The sequence below is a fragment of the Odocoileus virginianus genome, chromosome 34 (assembly GCF_023699985.2).
Source record: "Odocoileus virginianus isolate 20LAN1187 ecotype Illinois chromosome 34, Ovbor_1.2, whole genome shotgun sequence".
NCBI classification, from domain to species: Eukaryota; Metazoa; Chordata; class Mammalia; order Artiodactyla; family Cervidae; genus Odocoileus; species Odocoileus virginianus.
The window spans coordinates 10628456-10654721 of NC_069707.1; the positions used below are offsets into that span (position 1 = coordinate 10628456).

Genomic DNA, 26266 nt, shown 5'->3' on the forward strand with positions numbered 1-26266 from the left:
AGGATTAAGTGTGGGCCTGCCTAATGGAGAAGAATAAACAAAATAGCCTTGTCAGAGTCTTAGCCAGCCCTGAGGTTCTATGATTCTATATAGAACAGACAGCACATAAATTACATGTAAAATTGATTTTTATTTCACATTTTCCTTTGAGAAACAAAGAAAAATATGGTGATATTTTCAAAGTCTGAGTCAAATTTTCAGAGGGTGACAGAGCAACATGTTGTTTAGGGTTGGATAGTAACAGCAAAGGAGGGGCATTGGGCTGTGACGAAGTTGACTTTCATTATTTTTCCAAACTGCATTCTTGTTGCTTTTCCCTGAAACTTTAAAATAGGTTCACTTAGTTTAGTTAATGTCTTAGCTGAGATTTTAAGCCCTATTTGTGTTTCAAGGGATTGAACAAATCTGCCTGGCTTGCAACACCGCGGGTGACTTCCGGCCCCTGCTTCTTCACGCCTGTTATGTGGATCCTTCTTAATTGTTCACAACATTCAGCCCAACACGCTTTATATTTTCTGCTGGTCTTCCCCTCTCCTGCACAGTCATGCGAAGAGTATATTCATGGTAAATATGGTCCATGGAGAGAGCATCCCTTTCTATGCAAATTGGCTGCTCAGGGAATAGTTGGGAGCTTACAATGTCATTGAAAGTCGCACAAATCAATTGGCAAACGTTACTTTCTGTGATTATCTTGTTTTTGCACTTACATTTTTAATTTTGACAGTTTAAGTGTGTTTGGGGTTCATGGTAGTGAAAGGCCAAGTAGAATGTGGGGCAGGTCACTGCTGAGATTCCTGTCGCTTGGCTAATGAGGTTTTCTTTGGACTGTTGGTGTCATTTAATCTCATTAAGATTAAAGAGAGATGCTTTAGAACAAAACAAATGAACAAATATTTATTGGGTGCCTGTGATGTACAAGGGATGTATTAGGTAGAATGGGGCATGCAAATTAGAAGCACTTGCTTTTAAGAGCTTTACTACCTAATTAACAAGAAAAGAAATAGGAAAAATAAAAGAATACAGACCACATAGAAAAAGGTGCCACAGAGCAGGACATGATTGAATGTCAGTTAAATTATTCAGGTGAGGATGACTTGATTTTGGAAAGAAAACTGTGTCAGGCTCCTTTCCTTCAGGTTATAAGCTATAAGTTGGTCTCAAAAGCCTTGGCTAAACAGCAAAGGGACCTTTCAAGATAGCAAGTTAATGTGTGTAAAGGCTGCCTAGCAGAAAGCAAAAGGTATGTTCAGGAAGCAAAGAAGATAGAAAGGTTGGAAAGGAAACTTGGAGCAGGAGAATAGTGGGAATGTTTGGAGAAAGATTCTCAGTTAATACCACATGAATTCATTTTCCATTGCTTGAAACAAACTCCTGCAAATTTAAAAGCTTAAAACAGTACCCATTTATTAGTTTGTAATCCTATAGGTCAATAGTCTGGGTAGGTGCAACTAGATTCTCTGCTTAGAGTCTCACAGAATCGAAGTCAAGGGGCCAGGTGGGCGAAACCAGAGACTCTGGAGAGAATGCTTCCATTGCAGGAGGATGGAGTGGGAGAAAGCAGTCATACCCCAGGTCTTGGGTGAGTCTCTGGAACAGGCCTCCAAGAGAGCATCCTTGGCTTCTCAAGGGAAGAATTCAAGAGAGAGCCAGAGTAGAGTGAAAACAGGTTTATTTAGAGAGATATACATTCTATAGGGAATGAAGTCTGTCTCAGAAGGGATGTGGGATGGTTAGTTTTTATGGGCCAGGTAATTTCATATGTTAACAGGTGGGAGGCTTATTTCAACTATTTGGGGGAAGGGGGAGAGATTTCCAGGAATTGGGCCACTGCCCACTTTTTGGCCTTTTATGGACAGCCTTGGAATTTGTCCTGGCACCTATGGGTGTGTCATTCAGCATGCTAATGTGTTACAATAAGCGCACAATGAGGCTCAAGTGCTGGAACTCGAATCTTCTGCCATCTTGGCCCTTAGTTAGTTTTAACCAGTTTTTATCTTATCCTCAATGGTCATGTCATTCTTTTACTGGTTGTACCCTGACTCCTTCTCTCCTGTCTCATGTCCAAGCTCATTCAGATTGTTTGCAGGTCAAGTGATTGCAGGAATGAAATCCTTGTTTTCTTGCTAATTGCTGGAGAGGTACCACCCTCAGCTCTTAGATGGCACAGTCACGTCCTTACCTCATGGTTCCTTCCATCACAGGGATAGCCAACCTCCCTCACATCGAATCCCTCTCCCTCTTGGCATCTCCCTTACTTTCTTTTCTTCTCCCAGCTGGAGAAAACTTTTTTTTTCTTTTTGTAAAGGTCTCCTGTGATTAGTTGAGGTTCTTGCACATAATCTCCTTTTTGATTAATTCAAGGTCAACTACTTAGTGACTTTAATTATGTGTGCAAAATCCCTTTTCTCCATGAAATGTAACAATCACATTCACAACACAAGGAGATGAAGATTGTGAAGGGTCAACTTACAGCCCTGCCCCCCACACCCAGCCTCTAACATTCTGCTGCCACGTCCCCTTCTGTTACCTGAGAACTCAAGTGTGTAAGGAGAAAGAGCCTGGTTTAAATGGAGACAGAAATATGGTGGAATTTGGCACTTTTGTCAACTCTGTTTTATTTTCAATCAAATATCTTTTTCAAGGAGGAAAAAATGAACATGTAAGGAAAGTTCTTAGATAGCCTCCCATTCATCTTTCAAGGTTATAAGCATGTGAAAGGCTTCCTTATGCCCATAAAGACTTTGGCAGCATTACTGACTTGACCTAGATGGGAAGACATACTTCAAAGAGTAAGAAAAATTCCACTGAGGGTGTGTATACTATTCATAAATCCTCCTTTTTCTTTCCCTGGCCCAAGTATTCTTGTATTTGTTACATTTTTAAAGCGTCGTGTCATTCCACAAAAAGTGCAGAATCCTATTTCAAGGGATAGTCAGGAGAACTGGTGTCAGAATTTAGTTAAGAAAAAATAACTCTAGATGTTTATAACTCAAGTTTACCATGCTGATGGTATTCTCTGTTCCAACATGGCTGTAACATGTTGAATCATTCAGGGAAGAAACTGTTTATTTATATCTCTCTCACTGAGTCATTGCAGTCAGTCTGAAGTTGGACAGTCATCAGAGTGGGCAGAGGAAAGGGGGAGGCTGGGTATAGAGTGCAAAAGAACAAGGAAATTGTTTCTTGTATGATATCGTTGGACTCAGTTGCAGTGCAATGTCACCAGTTTCGTGCAAGTCTGATAGATATTGCCAGTTAACATGTTCATGGTGCCCATACTAGTTTTGCACAGATCACAGCACCAAGTGTTGCTAGGTGTTTTCAAAATTGTTTAAGTCCGTCTAGACCATAAAAGTAGCTCTTTCCCTTCAACAGTTGCTTAACTTCATTTCGGAAGAGTGTTAAGACCTTTCTCATAATCTATGAATCCCATGCTCATGGATGAATGCAAATATTGTTATCACCTTCCATTGACAGAGGACTCCATTGTTACAGTGGAGAAAAGTGTTAATCCTTTTGTAATTAATGCCTTATTGGGGTCTGTACAGGTCAAGGATGTAGGAGGATTTTGGTAAATTAACTTTGAAGTCCTGTCCTTAAATCCTCATTTTTTCTTTATCTTAAAAAATAACACTGCTATAACTTTGTTCTTTTTCTTTTACCGATGATTTAAGATGTAGTTTATATGCTGAAATGAAACTAAACTGGGCAAAAAGTGAATATGAAGGCTCTTAATATAACACCTGCTGACAAAACAGGCAGGAAAATTTAATGTAGAGAAAGGACTATGCTCCTGTGGTAGAGATGAACCACGAGTGTAACAATTTGCTCTTATTGTTCTGGTCTTTCGAAAAATGAATCAGGAAGACTATTTCTCCTACATACTGTCACTGACAATGTCTTAAACCCAAATGGAAGCTAAAACTCAATATATTAAGTAATGAGCTCATCAGTCCACGAATATTTGTTAAGGATGTGTGACATAGAAATATAAAATGTATTGATATTGTTCCCTCTTGGTTGCAACATGGAATTGGAGAGACATGAAGCCAGTAAAGAGCTTGATGGGGTGTTTCAGTCCAGGGATGCTAAATGTGTCTCAGACACGAAAGGCAGGTGTGAAAGAAGGTGCTCAGGAGGAGTCTCACTCACTGAGTAGATTCTGGGCTGGTGGGGACCATATAAGGTGAGCCTAGCAGCCCAGAGAAGGGCACGACCAAAGGCAGCATCACAATAGCTTTGTTATAACTGATGACCTTGTATGTATATGTATATGTTGGCATCCAAAATGGTGATGAGCAGTGTGGGCTTTGCACCCAGGCAGAGCTTGGTTTCAGTCCAGCGCCATCACTTCTGCAATGGCCTTGGGCAAGTTATTTAATCACTGGCCTTCAGTTCCCATCTGTGGAATGAGAACGAAATTAATGATTACCTAACGGTTGTGAAGAGTACTGAATGAGAGGATATCTATTAATAGCAAGCACTTAGAATGTATCTGACATGTAGAAATACTCAATATCATTTAGCTTATTTTTGTTATTTTTTGTGTAAAAATAGTTATGGCATTGATCGACCAAGAGCTCCTGCTAGCTCATGAATAGAGTAAAAATTTCCAACCACCGTTGTTTCCTGCATGCCAAACATTCTTTGGGAGTACCTGGCACGTGTTACCTTATTTACCACTCACACCAGTGCTCTGCCCGTGTTACCTGTGGGGAAAGCCAAGCAAGAAGTGTAGTAACTTGTACAAAGTCACAGTGTATAAGAGCCAGGATTTCCACCCCAGCAGTCTGGTGCGGGTATCTGGCTTTTGGTCACCATTCTGTGCCACCCAGGACTCCAACTCCATAACTGAAGCATTTAACCCAATTATGATTCTACTCCTTGTCAGAGAGGAAGGAAGCTAGCAGTTAACATCTCCCAGTCTGTACTGAGTGTCCTGAGCATGCCCCATTATGGTGTACCAGCCTGTGGCAGGATGCTCAAAGTTGTTTTTATTTTTAATTTTTTATTGAAGATGTCTATTCCTTACTAAGAATGCCAGTAAGTTGTAATGGCTTCAGACATCTTTAAGAATTTAGTAGTTCATTCCAGAATAAGAATTTATCTTAGGAAATACAGATTTTCTTCAGTAAAAATTTAAAAGATTTTTTTCAAAGGAGCAGTGGAGGAAATAGTGTAATATATACATTGAATCTACAAAGCTCATAAATTTGTATACAGTCTGTTGTTTTATTGCTGATCTTAGAAAAGTTTCAGCAATCAATTTTTGGACAAGTATGCTGAGCAGTTACCACATGCCTGCTACTCAGAAAAGCAAGGTGATCTCTGATTCTTAAGGATGACCTAGCCAGTTGAATGCGCAGAATGCTGGAAGAGAGCTTGGTGTGTGGATTACAGAGAGACCTAGAACTGACACACAGGTCCATGGTTTCCTAGCTGTGTGACCCAGACTTGAAAGTTTCTGGCCTATGGTTTCCTTATTGGTAAAATGGGGATAATGGCACCTACCTCCAGGGTTATTAGAACTGAATAAACTAAGGTTATATCTGCAAAGCATCTGGTATGATAGCTGGAAAGTAGCTGGTTTCTTCTTAAAATGGTATCTGTTATGATTAATATTATTTTGACATCCATACATAACCAGCCATTACAAATGCATGAAAACTTGCGGAGCAAACAATAATTTTACTAGGTTCAGAGGGGTGAGGGCAATGGGATGGAGTATTCAGAAGTTATTTTCTGAAAGAAATGGAGTTTGAGTTCATGTTTTCCTGAGTGATTTCTAAAATACCTCTTTTGTTAGACGTAAAATGATCCTGGGGCTTCCCTGGTGGTTCAGATGGTAAAGCATCTGCTTGCAATGCAGGAGACCCAGGTTCGATCCCTGGGTCTGGAAGATCCCCCGGAGGAGGGAATGGCTACCCACTCTAGTATTCTTGCCTGGAAAATTCCATGGACAGAGGAGCCTGGCAGGATATAGTCCATGGGATCGCAAAGAGGAGGACATGACTGAGCAACTGACACACACAAAACAGTCCTACAGGCAAAGACATTTAGATATCACTGGCTAGAAAGGTTAAATGAGTTTCTTCACAGTGCTGTTTCTCAGGGTCTTTTTATGATGAACACACTATATGTTCAGTTCTATATGTTCTCCAAAAGGAACTGAACATGCTGTGTTTCTCAAGCATCTTTTTCTCTTTGTTCTGTCATGGAGTTCTCATGGGCTGGGTGATGGAGCAGACTCTGGGAAAGGTGTGGTGGGACCATGTCTGGAGGATGGACTGGCAGCTTTCTGGAGGGAGATGCGGCAAGGGTACAGGTAATGGCTGGGGCAGGGTGGCCCACGGGAGATCAGACTGAAAGGGTAGACTCAGGACTTGTCCAAAACGGTGGATGAAGGGAGGGTTTGTTGTTTTGTTTTCAGAAGTTTTGTGTTTTTAAGGTAGTGTAATCTGACAGCATGGTCCAGAATGGTCTGGATGGGCCGAGTCTGCAGCAGGAAAGCCCATCAGAAGGTTTGGGGTTAGTCTAAGCATCAGATGACCGGGTTTCCCAACCTTGTCTTTCTATTATGAAGTCTCAGCAATGATGGTGTGATGACTGCTGTGCTTGGATGCATCACTGCCAAGTGTCTGGCTTCATCAAGGGCACCCAGCGTTTGTACTGGGCCTCCAATTCAGTGCCTTCGTTGGCTCAGGGATATGCCTTCTAACATTTCTGTTGCTCTAAGTCTTTTAAAAAGTCTTTTGCTTCGAAGTCATTTAAAAAGGACATTTAAACATGTGGAGATATTCACTGTTAGGTACAGTTTCTTTCACAGCTGGCCGATCTAAACTTGCAGAAACCACAGCCCTTTATGGTACATTTCATGTTTGCGTGTCTGTCATTTGAAATGTCTCCCAGAATATATTGGCAGCTCACCAGGCTGAGCACATAAATGGGATGGCCTGCCAGCCTTCGTGGCCTTTTCCTTTTAATTATCAAAGAAGCAAAATCAAGAGGTGGGTTTTTTTTTTTTTTTTGGTGTGTATGAAAATTAAAAAAGATAACTGGAGAGAAAGCTGGTAAATCACAGTTTACAATTACTGGAAATCCCAGCTAGGAAGGATGCAAGTACTGTGTAATGATCTGCATGGAAAGAAGAAATATTCTTGTCTTTTTTTTTTTTTAAATCCTCTTTCTTTCTCTGTCTTGATGCTTCTCTATTCTCTGCATCCTCATGTTACTGGAATTAGCAGGTTGATGCTAGTGAGTTCTAGATGCAGAATGAGTTCCCCGTCTTTTCCCTTCGTTCCTAGTTCACTTTGACCTTGACCTGGAAAATACCCTCCACCAGGCAGGAATCTTCAGCAAAAGTGTTGTGCTTGGCAATAGCAGCGGTTTGATCACATGGCTATTTGATGTGAATTGCTTTTAAAAAAATATACAAAGAATAATTTATTTACATTTCCTTATTTAACAACTGAGGGGTGAAATAAAGGAGCTCTTCATGTATAGACACTGAAAAACAAACCAACAAATTCTAACCACCTTACAGACAACAGCTAACAGCTGCCCGTTGAATGTCGTCTGCATGGATAGCAGAAGTGGTCAGTGACACCACAGCAGAAGGCAGTTCAGGTCACAAATCCAGAACAGGAAATATATTTTCATCTTGTTATTTATGACCCAGCCTTAAAGGAAAACAGATGGTAGTACTTTCAGAGCTGTTTTGCTCTTGTTTCAAATGGCTAATTCAAATCAAACATGGGATTCTATTCTTAGTCAAGGCAGCTGCTGCATTGTCTGAACTGGGCTGTTTTTCCCAACCACACCCCCTCCCCTGAACAGAGTAGCCAGGCAAGACCATAGTGAAGTTCCCATCACCCAGCAACCCTAGGAGAACTGCATCTGCCCGCAGCAGAACTACATCTAGTGGGATGTCACCACTTCCAATAAACTGGCTGCATTTTGAGTATAATCCACAACTTCCACACCCTGCACTGGTGCAGTTCATCCTGTCAAAAGCATAACTTGCCCTTTGAAAGCAGTGATTTATTCCAATTTTAGAGCCGAGTGGCCTCTCAGGGACTCCTTTAGGGTGGGGAAGATTGCAGAGATGGGAATAGAAGTCAAAGAGGGCCGAAGAGGAAATGGAATATGAGATGTTCCCACAAGGCGAAGGAAGAGGCAAACACGGTGGAAGTGGTTTCACCCTGGGTGGCCATATTGCTCTGTTGATTTCCTTCCGCCAAAGGCTCTTTTATAAGACTTAATGGCAAACAGTTGAAAAGTAAATGCTTGAATTAACCACTCTTTTAAAAAATGAATTTTTGAAAACAAAGTGATATATATACATCATTGAAAAAATAAAGCACCTTCCAGCTTTTGGTCTTCTTTCTTCACTCTCTGAGAGAGTTCCTTAGCTCCAGACTTCCACAGAAACCTCCTCCCTGCCATCCCACAGCCCGGAAGCAATCAGTTCAAATACTTCCGGCTGTTAGCTTTGGCCATTTACCTCTGTATTTCTAAGAAGTAGACTTATGTTGTTGGTTTTTTAAATTTTAGACACTATTTCTTCATGTTCTCTGATGATATTTGAGGATTTACTCCCCTAGAATTCCTTTCCCAACTTACCCGTTCTCCAAATTGAGTTATAGTACATTTTTTGGTTAATTACCTGACAATTTTTATATTATTACAAGTAAGTAAACATTTTTCATTGTCAAAATATATGTCACAGTATTATTAGACTTCCTTTCTTGTACAAGTTTTTCCTTTTTTGTGCAGTTAATTATTGCTCAGTTTTTAAGTTTTCTTTTTTTATGTTCTTTATAAACTTTTTTCCTTTGATATAAAAACTTATCCAATGTATAACTATAATATTTCTCAAATAATTGAGCATGTCCAATAATATTTTAGCATCCTTCTATTCCCTTATTCCCCCTTTCTTCTGGAAACCTTCCTTCTCCCTCTTTCTTCTTGCTCTGATCTAGGCTAGGTCTTTTGAACAAGGCTTAATATAGGACTCTTTGTTATTTTTACTCTGTGTTGGCTCCTTTCCCCAGGATTCCATGTCCTATGATAGCATCTTAAACACAGATGCATGGTAAGTAAAAAACTTCTGATTCCTTGCATTCCTGAATCTATTGTTATTTTATCCTGACGTTATACATATAATAGTGTGATATAGCAGTGATAATAAGAAACTAAGATTAATGAACTTGAAGTCATACCAATAGACACTTAAAACTATAAAACTTCTATAAGAAAACATAGGAGGAAATCTTTATGATCTTGGGGTTAGTCGAAGATTGCTGAGATATATGACTAAAAGCATGATCCATTAAAACACTGAATTTTACCAAAATAAAAAACTTTGACTCCTTCAAAAGAGTAGGAAAATAAAAGTCACAGACTGGAAGAAAATATTTGCAAAACACATAACTGATAAAGAACTTGGTAAGTAGAATATATTGTTAACTTAATTAAACAAGAAGGCCATTAAGCTGAGTTGGTCCTGATGCCTTAGTCACCATAAGCATACCACATATAAGCAAACCAAAACCTAAGCCTATAAATGCCTCAAGGTTAAGAGGTCAACACCTAAGAACTACCAGTTACAAACAACCAACTAACCTTTTCCCAAATGAGGCAAATGCTTAACCACTGTCTCATCAAGTAATTTCATGGCTTTGCTTCTGCTCTTTCTCTATAAGTCTATGCCCTTGCTCTTGTTGATGGAATATTCCTAAGCACTTTGCATTTGGCATCACCTGATTTATATAGGTTTTTGCTTAAGTAAACCCTTAAGATGTCTAATATGCTTTAGTTCATCTTTTCACTGTTCTGGCACTGTAAGTGGAGAGCCCTGATGGCCTCCAGGAGCAACAAGCATCGAGCAGGCATAAGAAAGTCCCCGCCCCCTTTGTGCTCACTGTTCGCTTGCTGCTCTTGAAGATCACAGGTAAGTCCTTTTTAGCTATTTGTTTCTGCCTGATGCGCAGTGAGACCAAAGAAACCAAAATGTTAGAGTTTGGAGCTGGGAAAGGTTTATTGCAGAGCTATGAAAGGAGAATGGGTGGCTTGTGCTCAAAACCAATGAGTTAGGAGAAGTTTAAAAACAATATACTTATTTATTTATTTTGAAGGATAATTGCTTTATAATATTGTGTTGGTTTCTGCTGTACATCAACATGAATCAGCCATGAACTAATAGGTATACATATGTCTCTTTCCTCTTGAACCTCCCTCCCACCTCCTACTCCATCCCACCCTGCCTCTAGATTGTTACAGAGCCCCAGACTGAGTTCCCTGAGTCATGCAGAAATTCCCACGGGCTCTCTATTTTTACATATGGTAGTGTGTATATTTCCACGCTACTCTCTCCATTTGTCTCACTCTTTCTTCCCCACACCCCAACCCCATGTCTGTTCTCTATGTCAGCATCTCCATTATTGCATTGCAAATAGGTTCATCAGTACCATCTTTCTAGATTGCATGTATGTGCCTTAATATATGATATTTGTTTTTCTCTTTCTGACTTACTTCACTTTGTATAATAGGATCTAGGTTCATCCATCTCATTAGCACTGACTCAAATGCATTGCTTCTTATGGCCGAGTAATATTCCATTGTATATATGTACCACAGTTTCTTTATCCATACTTCTATCAGTGGACATCTAGGTTGCTTCCATGTCCTAGAGTTGCAACGAACGTTGGGGTACATGTGTCTTTTTCAATTATGGTTTTCTCTGGGTATATGCTCAGTAGGAGGATTGTTGGGTCGTATGTTAGTTTTATTCCTAGTTTTTTTAAGGAATCTCCATATTGTCTTCCATAATGGCTGCATCGATTTACATTCCCACCAACAGTGCAAGAGGGTTCCCTTTTCTGGGGGAAGAAGTTTTTACAGGCAAAATTTGGGGTGAGGGAAGTAAGGTGTGTGGCTTTCTTCTCATTGGTTGGTGGTTAGCTAACAGGGTTGTGCTCCAAGAATCTTGCATTTAGCCTGAAGTCACCATCCTCTACCTGGATGGGGGCCTTTGTTCCAAAAGAAGAACTCAAAGATATTGTTGTATGTATTCCTTGAGGAGAAACCAGGACCCTGTCTCAAGGCTGCACTTTTATTTCTTGACTGCTCTTCCCTTGTTCCTGCATTCACTGTGTTCCTTGAATTGCAGCCTTTTGAATCTGCCCTTTGGAGCTCAAGGAAGAAGGCTGAAATCTTTTCCCTGAAAATAAGAAATGGAGGACACAGAAAGGATTTGTGCCTAGGAGGGTCCCACAGAGTCATTTGGTTTCACTTGAGCCCCACAGATTTTGTGCCATGAGCTCTCAGACTTTATATACACATTTCTTTTTCTGAACAGCATCCAAGATTGAGTGGCATCTAACTTAAAATATACTGGGTCCAGTGTTAGGCCTCAGGTAATCCAAACTTTGTTTCAAGGGGGTAAAAAAAAAAAAAGGAGAGAAAATGGGTTCCTATGGGTACAAAGACTCTGAGACTCCCCCACCTGGGATTCTGGCTAACTATCTGTATAAAAATTATGCGTCCACTTGTGTTTGAATAAGTAGATTAAACTTACTGAAGATAATCTTAATTACAGTAGCCACGGTAGGAAACTTTTAACCTTGATAAGCTTAGCAATTTACTTGATGCCCTAGAGAAAGAGGAATCTTAGCCAAGAATTCAACATAAAGGGTAAAGAGAAAAATGTTTTTTCTCCTCTACAGTTTCTGGTGACCAAGATGGGACCTGCTGAGATATCCCACTTAATCTGGAGCTTGCAGATGGAATCCGAGGAAAACTGTCTGAAGCTGGTGAAGGGTAAGAACTTTTATGAAAGTCGGCTATTTCATATCAATGTCTATAGTGCCTGGTTGAGAGAGGAAGGTAGAATTTCATGTTGTCCTTTTCTTTTCAAATTCGGACTCCTATGACTTGTTTTTGGAGTATCCATTGGTTATAGATCCTTTCCCTCCCAAGGAGGGCTATTTTTACTTCTTTGTATTGTTTGGTGTCCTTAGAACTTGATTTTCTGCCATTTGTGGTTAGTGTCCTGTGAACTGTTGCCCATCTCATGGGAACTGGCTAAATTGTGCCTCCTTTTGGTTATCTTTAGTAGTCATTCTTGATCTTGGGAAGCCTGCATCTTTTGCACCCTCTTAGGGAATGCCTCTTGTATCCATGGGTAAGCCATAAAAGTCTTAACTTGATTTGGTTTTGAGTCACTTAATAGGTATACTTTTTTTTTTTTTTTTTAAGAAAAAAGTTCAATACTGCCAAGAATATTTACTGTTTGTCCCAAGTAAAACCTGGTAAAAAGATATTTGAAAGATTTTTTAAACATGAATTCTATGGGCAGAAGTTGGGCAATCTGGAAACTGATATTCAAAGTTTGATAGAAAAATTTTAAAGGCCTTTTCCCCTAACTTAAAATGAGATTGCATGCCCACAAGGGGAAAACAAAACAAAACCATTGAAGAAGAATTTATTTTTGAAGCCATTGTGGAAGAATTTACTGAAGTATTCCAAAGACACATAACTCTAAATCTAGAACACAGAAATCTTTTGATTTCCATCTTAGATGGAATTCTTTTATGTTATATATAAGCAAATTGAAGATAATATAGTTCTATGGGTGAGACAATTCCTTGATATAATACAGGTTGCACCTCAATTCTTGGAGGAATTAAAAACAACTGTACTTGCCTTACAAATGAACTCTATAGAAGAACAGAATTGTGGCTCTAGGAGCAATTCAAAGCTCACCTATCTTTTTTACCAACCCCCAAACATCCTCTATTCATCTCAAAGGTCTGCAGATACTGTAAAAAGGTCTTGACTTAGGAAACAAAAGTCCTTTTGGTGGAACTTACATCCTTTCTCTGTGCCTTTGAGGTGTAAATGTTCTACCAGGTCTTCTCTAAGTACCAAGAGCCATCTCTTTGAAATGCAAACTTCTGTGGGGTAATTCTTATCAGAAGGATAAAGGAATCTATCTGGAAACTAGGTGAATAAAAATTGTGAAAAGTCTTCTCCACAAATATTAGTAAAAAGCTTAAGCCTTTTGGGCAGGAAACTTCAAATTATTTTCATCTTCCTGAAACACAATGCAGATCCAACTGTCCTTTTATGAACTAGTGAGTTTTGCATTATTGTACTTGTCGCATGACTTAAATTTTAAAATGAAAGCTGTAAGATCTCTGTTTGAGTCTGTCTGTATGTTTAGGTATGTCTATATACATATGTTATAGATGTGTGATTTTTCTACCCGTGGATAGTGTTTCCAAGATTTGTAAAAGAGCTCTGTTTAATCGGCTTGAGGAAAAATAAGCATGTATATAAATTAAGTATTCCCTCAGAATTATAGAAAATAACTTGAATGACTTTTAAGTTCTCGTGATTTGGAATAATCTTTATCAAATAAAAACTGATTTAAGTGTTGCTTTAATTAAAAGAGGCATGTCTTCAGAGTTATCAAGATTAAATATAATGTAGACGTGCAACTTTTATTCTACTTGGATTTACCAAAAGTCAGATAAGCCCATATTATATGTTATAAAGTTTGTCAGCAAGAAAAATTACTTATGATGATGGTTGTTTACGGTCTCGTGAAGTTTTTATGAGTAACCTAAACATAATTGTTAAGAATAAGAAATTTAAATAGGAGTAAATAAGATAAAAGTTTATTTAAACTTTACAACAATAATTATGTTTTATGGTATCTTTACATAAAAATAGTTTCCAAAATCTTTTTGGTAACTTGAAACATTCAAGTTATATTAAGTTAAATAAAGCATATTCATTGGATATCTAGATTGTTTCCAAGTTAGATAAAATACTGAAGCATTAATTACTGAACATAAGTTAATCTACTTTTGGTATTTTGATAGAGGAACTTAAGATATTTTGGTTTCTGACAGCCAAGAATTATAATCGATACATGTAATTAAAACTTCTAGAAATAATAAGGATGAAGGGAAGTAACTATGTATGAGAAGTACATAAGAAAAGTAGAATGCATTTTTTGGATTAGCCAAGGTATAAATGGCATGTTGTTGTTAAGGGAAAAAATTGTTTTGCCCTAAGTAGGATGACTGGTTATTCCAGACTAAGAAGGAGGAAAAAATACAGGACAATAACCTGAATGAATATAAAAAGGTTATGGAAGTCTGATGGAAAAGGAGTCTTGGAAAAGAAATTTTATGAATGGTCAAGATGGCTAAGATTGGGTTAGATTTATTTAAATGTTTTAAGAATGAGTCTTAATATAAAAATACCCTGGTACAAAATTAGGATTTGGTTAAATTAAAGAATTTTGGACTGTTGGTCTGCTCTTGGCAGTGATTCTTTACCCTTTGAGTAGCCTGCTTGAAAAGCATAGATTTTGAGTGTCTTACCAAAATAATTTTTCTAGGCTTCATTCTGTTTTTATTAAGTCTTTGATTACTTGGGAGAACTGAGTTTTCTCAATATTAAAAGAAAAAGGTTTTTTTTTTTTAAACAACCATATAACCTTCTGTATTTGCCTTTAGGCTCTCTACTGTCACTTCGGTTAAATAGATAATTGAGTATTATTTCATAATTACCTGTGGTTTTACATAATCAAATATAAAAGCTTTTTGCCATTTTTGACAACTTCCCCAAATCATATTCTAAATGGAATCTTTTTGACAATAAACTAACTTTGAGAATTCCTGGGGAGTCCCTCAGAAATCTCAAAGGATTTGTGTCTTACCTTGTGCAAGAGAGATATTGAACTGATTAGGTTTATTTGGTATGTTAAATTATTAACATATCAAAAAGGCATTATTAAATAAGAACTGATGATAAATCTCAAGTATATGTGTACAGATATATGTTACTAATATAGATACTCCAGAAATTGCAGTTCATAGAAATTGGTCAGTACTCTCATTGTTCAATTATTATTTTAAACTGTTATATGCTATAGAAATAACTATACTTTTATATCAAACTCTCATCATATGTTTAACCATTGCTGTTTTTTCAAAGTTTTTTGTAGACAGTTATTGTTTTATTTTCATGCTTTTATAGAAGTGCTCTGTTTTTAGAGAGATTTATTGAAAGGACTCTGCTAAATATCCTAGAATACAGATTTCTGAAAACGTTATGATCATATCGCTGAACTGGGTAATAATTTCTAGAACCTTATAGGAAAAACTGGATTCAAGCACAAGAATTAATAACCATGGACTGACTGAACAGATAAGGATGATTGTACATTTTTCATGAGTTTTGTTAGAAAGACTGCTGTTTCTTTAATGTTTTGGCTTTCTAAGTTTAAGAAAATCTTTTCTTCTTTTCTCTTAATCTATCTATGAATTATAGTAGTTTGGCATATATACTTTGGTTAGCAGAATTGAAACATTTTTTTCCCCTACCTGATCCCTCCTCTCTTTTTTTAAAAAACAAAGTAATTAATTAATTTTAATTGGAAGCTAATTGCTTTACAATACTATAGTGTGGCAAATACTAGTGGCAAAATACTTTAGCCATACACTGACATGAATCAGCCATGGGTGTACACGTGTCTCCCATCCTGAACCCCCCCCCCCCCCACCTCCCTCCCCATCCCATCCCTCAGGGTTGTCCCAGTGTACTGGCTTTGAGTGCCCTGTTTCGTGCATCAAACTTGGACTGATGATCTATTTCACATTTAGTAATATACATGTTTCAATGCTATTTTCTCAAATCATCCCACCCTCGCCTTCTCCCACAGAGTCCAAAAGCCTGTTCTTTATATCTGTGTCTCTTTTGCTGTCTCACATATAGGGTCATTGTTACCATCTTTCTAAATTCCATATATATGTGTTAATATATTGTATTGATGTTTTTCTTTCTGACTTACTTCACTCTGTATAATAGGCTCCAGTTTCATACACCTCATTAGAACTGAGTCAAATGTATTCTTTTTAATAGCTGAGTAATATTCCGTTGTGTATATGTACCACAGCTTTCTTATCCATTCATCTGCCAGGTGACATCTAGGTTGCTTCCATGTCCTAGCTATTGTTAACAGTGCTGCGATGAACATTGGGGTACATGTGTTTCTTTCAATTCTGGTTTCCTTGGTGTCTATGCCCAGCAGTGGGATTGCTGGGCTATATGGCAGTTCTAGTTTCAGTTTTTTAAGGAATCTCCACACTGTTCTCCATAGTGGCTGTATTAGTTTGCATTCCCACTAACAATGTAAGAGGGTTACCTTTTCTCCACACCCTCTCCAGTATTTATTGTTTGTAGACTTTGCCATTCTGACCAGTGTGAGATGGTACCTTATTGTGGTTTTGATTTGCATTTCTCTGATAATGAGTGATGTTGAGCATCTTTTCATGTGTTTATTAGCCATCTGCATGTCCTCTTTGAAGAAATGTCTGTTTAGTTCTTTGGCCCATTTTTTGATTGGGTCATTTCTTTTTCTGTTATTGAGCTGCATGAGCTGCTTGTATATTTTTGAGATTAATTCTTTGTCAGTTGCTTTGTTTGCTATTATTTTCTCCCATTCTGAAGGCTGTCTTTTCACCTTGCTTATAGTTTCCTTCATTGTGCAAAAGCTTTTGGATTTAATTAGGTCCCATTTGTTTATTTTTGCTTTTATTTCCATTACTCTGGGAGGTGGGTCATAGAGGATCCTGCTATGATTTATGTCAGAGAGTGCTTTGCCAATGTTTTCCTCTAGGAGTTTTATAGTTTCTGGTCTTATGTTTAGATATTTAATCCATTTTGAGTTTATTTTTGTGTATGGTGTTAGAAAGTGTTCTAGTTTCATTCTTTTATAGTTGGTCGACCAGTTTCCCCAGCACCACTTGTTAAAGAGATTGTCTTTTCTCCATTGTATATTCTTGCCTCCTTTTTCAAAGATAAGGTGTCCATAGATGCATGGATTTATCTCTGGGATTTCTATTTTGTTCCATTGATCTATATGTTTGTCTTTGTGCCAGTACCATACTGTCTTGATGACTGTAGCTTTGTAATATAGTCTGAAGTCAGTCAGGTTGATTCCTCCAATTCCATTCTTCTTCCCCAAGATTGCTTTGGCTATTAGAGGTTTTCTGTATTTTCATACAAATTGTGAAATTATTTGTTCTAGTTCTACCAAAAATAACGTTGGTAGCTTGATAGGGATTGCATTGAATCTATAGATTGCTTTGGATAGTATACTCAGTTTCATTATATCAATTCTTCCAATCCATGAACATGGTATATTTCTCCATTTATTTGTGTCATCTTTGATTCTTTCATCAGTGTTTTATAGTTTTCTATATATAGGTCTTTTGTTTATTTAGGTAGATTTATTCCTAAGTATTTTATTCTTTTCATCACAATGGTGAATGGAATTGTTTCCTTAATTTCTCTTTCTGTTTTCTCATCATTAATATATAGGAATGCAAGGGATTTCTGTGTATTAATTTTATAACCTGCAACTTTACTATATTCGTTGATTAGCTCTAGTAATTTTCTGGTGGTGTCTTTAAGGTTTTCTATGTAGAGGATCATGTCATCTGCAAACAGTGTGAATTTTACTTCCACTTTTCCAATCTGGATTCCTTTCATTTATTTGTTTTCTCTGATTGCTGTGGCTAAAACTTCCAAAACTATGTTGAATGGCAGTGGTGAGAGTGGGCACCCTTATCTTGTTCCTGACTTTACGGGAAATGCTTTTAATTTTTCACCATTGAGGATAATATTTGCTGTGGGTTTATCATATATGGCTTTTATTAAGTTGAGGTATGTTCCTTCTATGCCTGCTTTCTGGAGGGTTTTTTTTTTAATCATAAATGGATGTTGAATTTTGTCCATGGCTTTATATGCATCTATTGAAATATTCATATGGTTTTTATCTTCCAATTGTTAATGTGGTGTATCACATTGATTGATTTGCGAATATTGAAGAAGCCTTGCATTCTTGGGCATTTGGTCATGATGTATGATCTTTTTAATATGTTGTTGGATTCTGTTTGCTAGAATTTTGTTGAGGATTTTTGCATCTATGTTCATCAGTGATATTGGCCTGTAGTTTTCTTTTTTTGTGGCATCTTTATCTGGTTTTGGTATCAGGGTGATGGTGGCCTCATAGAATGAGTTTGGCAGTTTACCCTCCTCTGTAATTTTCTGGAAGAGTTTGAGTAGGATAGATGCTAACTCTTCTCTAAATTTTTGGTAAAATTCACCTGTGACACCATCTGGTCCTGGGCTTTTATTTGTTGGAAGATTTTTGATTACAGTTTTGATTTCTATGCTTGTGATGGGTCTGTTAAGATTTTTTATTTCTTCCTGGTTCAGTTTTGGAAGGTTATACTTTTCTAAGAATTCTTCCATTTCTTCCAAGTTGTTTATTTTTTTGTCGTATGGTTGCTGATAGTAGTCTCTTATGATTGGGCACTTGGGGAGTTGCTGGTATGTGCTTACGGGGCTTTGTCCTGGAGCCAGAGAAGCTGCTCACTTGTATTTGTAATGTTCATCTCCAGTCTTCTCGCCAAACTTATTCTCTGCTACCAACTTATTCAGGGATGGGCTGGGCTGAAACAAGAGGTTCTTTGAGTCCATTTCATGCCAACCATCCAGGATGAACTTCGTAGTATCCAGCCCAACATAATCGAGACACTCAAATGAACCCATGGGGTACCCGGCGCCCAGCTTCATAGCAGTGTCGATGTCTTCCTTGGACATGTCATCTCATTCAAACAGCCTGACTGCTTCTATGAGTTATGGAACCAGAAGATGGTTCATAATAAACCCAGGTATGTCCTTGCAAGCAACAGGATGCTTTCCTAGGGCTTTGCTGAGGTCTAGCAGAGATTCAAAGGTCTTCTGGCTGGTCATTGGTGTTTTAATGACCTCCACAAGCTTCATCAAGGGAACTGGGTTGAAGAAACGGAGCCCGGCGAATTGGTCCTGTCTGGTGGTGGAATTTGCTAGGCTTGTGACCTGCAACAAGGAAGTGTTGCTGTCTAAGAGTGTGTGTTCCACAGCAAACTTGCCCAGCCTCTTGAACAGCTTGTTCGTCACCTGCAGATTCTCTACAATGGCCTCCACCACCAGGTCTGGGCTGTGGGCCATGGATGGTGCATCCATTCTGGTCGATATGCTGCTTAGAGTCTTCGCCACAAACTTATCAGCACCCTTGAGGTTTTCTGAAAACTTCTTCTTGGCCACTTTCTGAAGACTTTCCTCAATTCCCTTTCTAGATTTTGTCAGGATGTCCTCTGTTTGGTTCACCAACACTACTGTGTGGTCAGTTGCTGTAGCAACTTGGGTGATGCCAGTGCCCATCAGCCCACCACCAATGACTTTCATGTGCTCGACAAGGATTTTCTTCGCCGAGGCCATGGTGGTGGAGGAGGACATGGAGCGCATGAATAGCCTGATTATGAAAGCCATAGTGCTGATGGTGATGGCAGCAGCAGGGACAAAACCTGGCACAGAATGATCCCTCTTCTCTTAATCTATCTATGAATTATAGTAGTTTGGCACATATACTTTTGTTAACAGATTTGAAACATTTTTTTTCTCTACCTGATCCTTCCAGAATTCAGGAAATTATTGAATATTCTTATTTTCAGGGTGGTATAGTTATTTGCATAAGTTTAATAAGAACCTGTTTTACTTATATCAGGACACAATTAGAAACACCGATTATATTACCAAGACTTTGACTGGAATGTCATCTCTGTAAATGATGTGCATAAAATCACATATTAACGTATAGTTTAAAGGAACTAAAGTTGAATTTCTGGAAACAATAAAGCCCCTTGGAAAACTAGTTTACAGAATTCCAAGCCTTACAAAGTGAGGAAGAAAGGTCACTTCCTGCAATCCCTAAAACTCTCAGGATATTTTGGGGACCTTGAGAAAAGAGGAATTAACCCAAATCTCTCTATTGCTATCTCTCTATAGCGGTCACAGGCAAAGTCTGATGGTGTTCTGGGCTTGGCTTCTTAGACTCAAGAGATTTGAAAAGTCCAATTTGAGATTCCTCAAGTTTCAGCAAAGATGATTTAAACAAAGTCTATAGGGTCAAACATTATTCTTGCTTCATTTATGCAAATAGTCAGGTCAAGTTTAAAACAAATTAGTCTTACTATGAGTATCTGATAGAAATGACGGTGATTGTACAGAAAAGAAAATTAAGTTTCAGTAGGAAACTATAGCACAGTGTTGTGGATATTAAATTCTGGTCCTCTTCATTGTTTTGTCATATACCTGTAAACCAAACTAGATCCTGAATTATTCTGATTTCCTCAAATGTTTGGCTGTGACTCTCCAAACTAATGTTTCTGACTTTTCTCCCACCTTCTGATTTGGAATCACTAAGAAAAATATTTGTCCTTGAACTTTGTTGGAAAGGACTCTACCTGGTCCTCCTTACTATTTAGACTGCAGTCAGACTTGAACCTTGTGTCTGCACTGCCCAATTACAAACAGCTTCTCCAGATTCTTGGACTTGTACACCAGCTAGAGATTTAATATTAAAATTGACTAGGGAGGTTCTTCCTCAGAGGCAGGTGGCATCTTGAGGTAGACAGCTTTCCGAAGATCACAGAGCAAGATTTTCATCTTTAATATGAAACCTTTATTTCTTTTTGCCTTTTACCATTGTGTGTTTTCTCTTTGTCAATGCTTGGGCAGAAAATACACCTTAACTCTGAATTATCATTGAATCTATTGCTAAGGCCACATCTGTACAACAGAAGTCACTAGACTTTCTTGCTAAGGTGGTTTTAGATAATCAGATTGCTTTAGATTACTTACTGGCTGAACAGGGAGGAGTCTGTGCTGTGGCAGATATCACCTGCTGTGTCTGCATCAACACCTCTGGTACTGTAGCAAAATACAAGAAATTAACAAGCACACCATTTGGCTAAATCAAGTTCACACTCCTTCAGGTACATTTCCTGATTTATTTGATAATGAACTGATTTGGTTCATAAGGCCTTCTGGCTAAGGAGAGTAATTCAGTCTGTTGGTTTTATCCTCTGATAGTCATTATTGTAGTCTCTCTGGTGCATGGTATTCTCTCAAGGGCCTTAAATGCCCATTTGCAGCCATCAGCAGTGAATCAGATGGTCTCTCTGTGCCTGGAGAAACAGAAACAAGATGAACAGCAAAGACAATTTTTCCATGAATCTGACATTATTACCTATGAGTTTCATGATGAGACAAAAACAACCCTGATGATGAGTGAGAATGTTGCTAATAACAAATTTTCAGTCAATTTCTTATGTATGCAAAAATGTCCAAAATGGGGGAATTATTAAATAAAGTGAACAAGGAGGCCATTAGATTGAGGTGCTTCTAATATGTTAGCAACCTACATACACCTACAAATGCATCAAGATTAAGAAATAAAAACCTAAGGACTGCCAATCCTTTTCAGAATAAGGTAAACACTTAAGCTGTGTGTGCATGCATGCTTAGTAACTTAGTTGTGTCCAACTCTTTTGTGATGCTATGGACTGCAGCCTCATCAGGTTCCTCTGTCCATGGGATTCTCCAGGCAAGAATACTGGAGTGAGTTGCCACTTCCTCCTCCAGAGGATCTTTGTGACCCAGGGACTGAACCCGTGTCTCCCAAATTGCAGGTGGATTCTTTACTGCTGAGCCAGAGGAAGCCCAACACTTAAGCGATAGCCAATCAAATAATTTCCTTGCTTTGATTCTGTGTCTTCACTATAAGTCTTTCCTCTTCTTTCTGCAGAGGGAGTACTCCTGCTTTCAAGTTAAAGTGCTGCCTGATTTGAATTGATTTTTTTCTCAAACAAACTCTTAAAAATTTTAATATGCCTAGGATTTATCTTTTAACTGAACAGTAAGAAAACAACCCAATTTAAAAATTGTACAAAGATTTGAACAGTTTACCAAAGAAGATATAAGGATGATCAATAAGCACATGAAAAGATACTCAACAGTAGTCATTAGGGATATGTAAATTAAAGTCACAGAAAGATAGCACTTCATACCTATTAGAATGAAAAATTAAATAGACTGACCATATCCAGTATTAGCGAGGAAGTAGAAGACCTGGAACTCTCATACACTGCTGGTGGAAATGTAAAATGTCCCAACAACTTTGGAAAGCAGTCTGGCAGTTTGTTAAAAAGTTGAAACTTATACCTATTATGTAATGGTCAGCCTTTCCACTAATTGGTATTCACTTGAGAGAAAATAAGGTATATGTCCAATGTTCTTAGCAGATATTTTGTAATAGCCCAATCCTGGAAACAAACCAATTATTTATCAACAATAGATAAACAAACTATGACATAATTCATACAATATGATACCACTCAGCAATAAAAAGAACAAAATATTGATGTACATAACTATATGAATGAGCCACAAAATAAGTATGTTGAGTAAAAGAAGTGCACAAATATCAGTACATAATGATGAGCACATTTATGTAAAAAACACTTGACAATGCAAATTAATAATATGGATTATTTGGGATTCTCCCTCAGGATTTACTGTCTCGATATGATGATGTTTTCATGGGTATTTACCTATGTCAAAGCTTGTCAAATTGTATGCTTTAAATGTATGTAGTTTTTACATGTCGATTAGAACTCAGTAACATTTTTTGAAAATTTTAAAAAGCATCATAGGGAGATATCTAAAAAGGTGCATTTTAACAGATAACAAAAGTGCTTTCAGATCACTGTTATCTATTCACCATCAGCATCTTTTAAGCTAGGCACTGAGAAAAACTGAGTTCCTAACATTCCTGACTTCTGATCCAATAGCAGAGTGAGACAATTGTTTATGTAAAATAATAATATGGTACACTGAGCAAGCCCTTTCTATTTCCTGAACAATTTTTAAAAACGTATTTACACAACCAGTTATTTTACTGATGAGAAAACTGAGGCAGAGAAAGGGAGGTACCCAGTGTCACTTGGCCAGCGTCACTCAGTAAGGCAGGACTGAGATCCAGACCCAGGCGATGTGGTCATGGTCCTCCCTGTTCTGCCTTCAGGATGACAAGCTGAGGGGTGTGAAGTGCGCACAACGCAGGGCTGGTGCATCACAGGACCGCGCCGCCTGTGTGCGGTGGGAGGGGCAGGGAGAGGCCGGCGAGGGGACCGAGTTGCGGTGGAGAAGGGACCCGTCGGAGCCACGCAGGTGAAGGCAGTGCATATTGGGCAGTAGGCATGCGAGACCCGATTCTTTGCCCATATTTACCCATCTGGTTACTCTCTCCATTTTCCCTGCTCTGTGTCTCTTTCCTTCTCTTTCTCTAAAATGCGTGGGGATGGGGAACCGTATGTGCGTAGCTCTTGATAACCACAGGCTGTGGAACTAGATCAGGGGAGAGGCTGCTGGAAGCGACCATGTCATCTTTCCTGGTGGAGCCCTGGCAGGCTTGGCAGGAGCGGCTGGAGAACTGTAAACATTGACTGAAGACTCCATTCTACTTTCAACAGGCGGGGACTTTCATTTCTTTTTAGACTCTTATTAAGTCTTCTGAGAGATTCCTGCAGCTGCTGAAAGCTATGTCCAAACCCGATTTTTTTGAGAAAATATGTAAATGATTGTGATGTTGTAATTGTGTCATTCAACATATCAGTCTGAACTCGTGCTTATTCACATCAAGAGGGAAGATAAACTCAGATTTGCAATCGCAAAAGGCCAAAGCTGATCCGCCCCAACCCCCCAAACCTCTAAACTAAACACATTTCAGAATTAAAATGTTGAATAATTGGTAATTAGCAGTGGTCCTAAAGAGTGCCGGGCACTATTGCAAAGCTGCTATAACCCGCGGATATTACTATAATTGTTTTTCAAGGAAAAACTGGATTAGAGATGAGACACGATGACATGAAGGACGTTCAGTGTTCGGCAAGTTGAGACAGGCAGCTCAGGGACCCCACTAATCTTTAAGTCCCTGAAAGGTATATTGTTAATACTACATGACAGATAAATTATATTGTGAACCCCAAGAAACGCCTAGGGGGAAATCAAAAAATGCCGTTAGCAGACAGACCTTTTATGATTTTCCCAGGATACTGCTGTGTTTCCAGAAACCCGGCTCACAATCTCACTGAATCACGTAAGTCACATTACCAGAAACAGTTGCTGACGAATACTTCATTTGAATGGTATTGAGATAAAAGCAGGAAGGCTGTGAACAGTTAAAGGCAGAAAAGGAACATATGTGTCCATTGGTATATTGTCCCAAATGGGGAGCACCTTTATCATTTTTTTTTTTTCTTTTCATTCTGCCTTGTTCTGCCAGGGGACTGGAAAACATATGTCACTTTTCCACCTTCACGGGGCATTTTCTAGTTTGTTTGGATTTATGTCACAAGCTTAATGAGATTTAAATGGAATTTTTGTATGTGAATAATATGGAGCATTAATGCAAAAGTTTTAGTTTGCTGGGCTGCTGGCAGAATTTGCATAAGGGTTTTAAAATATGAAACAAGGATGTTGAAGCCCTTGTAAATCAAAAGGCACAGCATTTCTGGAGAAATTGTGTTGTTGTTGTTTTTGTTGTTTAGTTGCTAAGTCATGATTGACTCTTTGCAACCCCATGGACTGTAGCTCACCAGGCTCCTCTGTCCATGGGATTTCCCAGGCAAGAATACTGGAGTGGGTAGCCATGCCCTTCTCCAGGGGATCTTCCTGTTGCAGGGATGGAACCTGTGTTTCCTGCATTGGCAGGCGGATTCTCTACCATTGAGCTTCCAAGGAAGCCCTTCTGGAGAAACAGAGGGAGCAGATCAAATTATCTAAGTAACTATGGTTTTAGGGGAAAAAAGCGACATCTTTAGTTTCATGAGAGTCGCCTCTGTTGGAAGAACACAAACCGGCGCTAGCCTGGAAGAGGCACAGTGGTACCTTGGCATCCGTGAGTGAAGTGAAAGTCGCTCAGTTATGTCTGACTCTTTGTGGCGTGTCTCACTCTTCATGATCCCAGGGACTGTATCCCACCAGGCTCCTCTGTCTGTGGGATTCTCCAGGCATGAATACTGGAGTGGGTGGGTTGCCGTTTCCTCCTTCAGGGGATTTTCCTGACTCAGGGATCGAACCTGTGTCTCCTGCGTTGCAGGCAGATTTTCCCATCTGAGCCACCACGGAAGCATCCTCCAGAGTACTTCCCAGTTCCGGCCTTCATCCACACTAGCCTCCTGTGCAAAAATGGATCGTCATGGACTCCTTTCCACACTGTGCTGTGTAGACAGGGTTTGATGGAGAATGGGGAAGGGAGAGCGAGTAAGCTGTTAACCTTCCTGAGAAAGAATGCAGCTTGCTTCATCTGGGCCGGTAACTCAGCATTTCCAATTCAGAGACCCCCTTGCCCTTAGAGGAGCATGGAGATCATCGTACTGCTCCCTTGCTAGCCTCAAGGGCATTCTCAGGCCTCCTGCCACTTTCTGGAACCCCCTGGAGCTTGGGGGATCTCTAGGAAGTTGCCTTACTTGTTCTGAGTCATGTTTTGGGGGTTTGTACCCTGGCATATTACTCCCACCCCCTCTGCTGCCCTCTCAGGAACAAAAGGAGATGGTTCGATTTAGCCTGGAGGACTGGAAGCTTTGCGCTGACTGGACGTCACCCTTCCCTGAGGCTGGGTGGGCCAGGAAACAGGCAGCGGAGTGGGGGGGGGGCAGCCTTCCAGAATTTCTGCAAGTTCCCTCCACGGGTTTTTCAGTCTGAAGCTGCATCTTAATCCAGTCAGAGCAGGTTGGGCTGCGGGGTGGCGCCCAAGGCAGCTTGCTGGAAGTCCGGGCCTTCCCAGGGCTCTTAGGGAAATGAGATTGTGATTTCCATCTTGATCACGAGCAGACATCCTAATGTGGAGTCACATGAAGTCACCGTGTCTCTGGGACAGCGAGAGGAGAATTAAAAGGAAGGCGCCAGCCACTCCATAAGTCACCCTGGAGGTGCTCCTCCTGGGCTGTGATGGCTTGAATCTCCCTGTCCAGGTTTGTGGGGGGGTTGGTGCATGTCCAGGCTACCAGTGGGGACAAGAAGCCTGGTACTAGGCTGTGAGAGAGAGGAGTTTAGAGATGATCGAAGTCATGAGGAGGAACAGAGCTGTGCCGAGACCAAAGGAAAATCAGCGATCCTCAGCCTGTCTTTATTTAAGCATTTGCTATTTTGTTCATCATGGGTCTTTTGGATACAGGGTCTTCCCTGGTGTCTCAGGTGGTGAAGAATCTGCCTGTGATGCAGGAGACTCTAGTTCGATCCCTGGGTGGGGACGATCCCCTGGAGAAGACAAGGGCAACCCACTCCAGTACTCTTG

At 39.3% G+C, this 26266-nt stretch overlaps 1 long non-coding RNA gene and 1 pseudogene across 3 annotated transcripts in view; one reads left to right on the forward strand and one right to left on the reverse strand.

Moving 5' to 3' along the window:
• The window catches only part of LOC139033056 (uncharacterized), a 318814-nt gene that overhangs the window by 35102 nt on the left and 257446 nt on the right, over positions 1 to 26266 (forward strand). For all 3 annotated transcript variants that reach the window (XR_011485692.1, XR_011485694.1, XR_011485693.1), the window contains exon 3: positions 11727 to 11820. This is a non-coding gene — a long non-coding RNA (uncharacterized lncRNA). The remainder of the gene's footprint in view (positions 1 to 11726; positions 11821 to 26266) is intronic.
• LOC110146943 (hydroxyacyl-coenzyme A dehydrogenase, mitochondrial pseudogene) lies at positions 18401 to 19398 on the reverse strand (annotated as a pseudogene).